Raw genomic sequence first — 1,847 nt, 5'->3', positions numbered from 1 at the left:
TCCATGTGTTTAGAAACTTAAATACAACAAATTTTTATTCTTGAAAGTAGTCTTTTAAGGTCAAGCAGCTCAAGTAGCCCAGATAAAGGCAATAATTATGTGGATCTACCTGGGCAACTAATAGAGGTGGAGCTGCACAGGGATGGGCAATGGGAACTGGAATTCAAACCCTGGCAGCCCTGCTCTGGACATCCCTGCCCAGGGGCAGGCTTACAGGAGGCAGGCACCAGTCACCTCGCCTGCATTGCTGGACGAGAATCCCTCACTGCAGCCTCCCAGCTCTGCAGCATGGTGAGGCTCCCTGAGCTCCACAGGGGCCTGTCACACACTCTGCCCCGCTGCTGGCCACTCTTCTCCAACCCGGGGCTCTGGGTCAAGATCACAACGGGAGCACGTACAGAACCTCACCTCCTCCTCCGCTCTCCAATCACACTGAAATGATAGATCAATAGTTTACACACACACTGTAACGTACACAGCCACCCTCGAAACCAGAGGAACCCCTGCAAGAGCCCAAACAGAGGGTGAGCTGAGGTCAAGGCCACACAGCTCTCAGGAGGCTACAAATTGACACTGACACAGTCCAGCGTCCACTGTTGATAGCAACTGAAATAGTTCCCCCACCTCAACAGCTGATGTTTGAGTCACCGTGATGGGCCACAGGGTGCCCATGTGTCTGGTCAGCCATCAGTCTGGTTGTGCCTGTGGCTGTTTCAGGATGAGAGTAGCATCTGAATGAGCCAACGGAGTGGAGTGGGTGCCCCACCCAGGGTGGGCAGCACGGTCCAGTCTGTTGAAGGCCTGAACAGAACAAATGCCTAAGGCAGAAAGAACTGTCCCTCTCTCCCTGGCCCTCCAGCCCTGCCTCTCTGCCTGGCTGCTGAACTGGGACACGATCTCCTCCCACCCTCGGACTGGGATCGACACCATCCGTGTTCTGGCTTCTGAGTCCTTCAGACCCAGACTGGAATCCATGGTTCTCTGGTTCTCAGGCCTGCAAACCCTACTACCAGTTCTCCCAGGCCTCCAGCCTGCAGACCTCAGGTCATGGGACGTGGCTTCCCAGGTCATGCGATTCGATTTCTTCTAACAAATCTATTGGCTCTGTTTCTTCAGGGAGCCTTGACCAGTACACAACCCAAAAAGCTCTCAAACCTAAGTTACAAACAGCACAGGGACATCCAGCTGATGGCAGACACCCAGCAGGAAATGGAGCAAACCGAGGACAGAGGGCATCACCTGACCCAGCAGAGTAACACCTTCAGAGCGCTGGGCAAGGACGCACTCCAGCGTGCTGTCCTCACCTGATTTATTCAAGAAGAGGGGTGAAACGAGGATGTCTGCGGACATATGCAGGAAAGACTGGCTCCTCAGAGAAACCTTTGCTGGAAGAAACACCAAAGAATATACTTCAAGAAGAAAAAACAAATTCAGAGTGTGAAAGAAACCAACAGATGCGTTGATAAATCTAATTAAGCAGGGGCTTAAAATGATCTGTATTAAAAAATCTTAATGGCTACATCAATTTGGATCTGAAATCTAGAAAAGAATATGGGATTCAAGGGTTGTATTTCAAAGGAATATTAAAGACAATACTGTTAAAACTTTGGTATGCAGGTGTATTTTTCTAGAGAAGAAATCCATGGCTTCCATCAGACTCTCACAAGGGCCCATGACCCTAAAAGACAGTGAAGACCCGTTTTCCTAGTGGCTCTCAGAGCACATGGCACAGGAGAGGTCCGGACTTCTCAGAGCCCCTCTAGGCCCAGAAGAGACTCCACTTCCCACCCCATGGGTGGGGCTTTGGGTCCTCAAGCTTGAGGGGGTGGAGGCCAAGCTAAGTGGTC

Source organism: Manis javanica, chromosome 13 (genome assembly GCF_040802235.1).
Source record: "Manis javanica isolate MJ-LG chromosome 13, MJ_LKY, whole genome shotgun sequence".
In the NCBI taxonomy this organism is placed as follows: domain Eukaryota; kingdom Metazoa; phylum Chordata; class Mammalia; order Pholidota; family Manidae; genus Manis; species Manis javanica.
The sequence above is the reverse complement of the archived record's forward strand: the minus strand, read 5'-3'. Positions refer to the sequence as shown.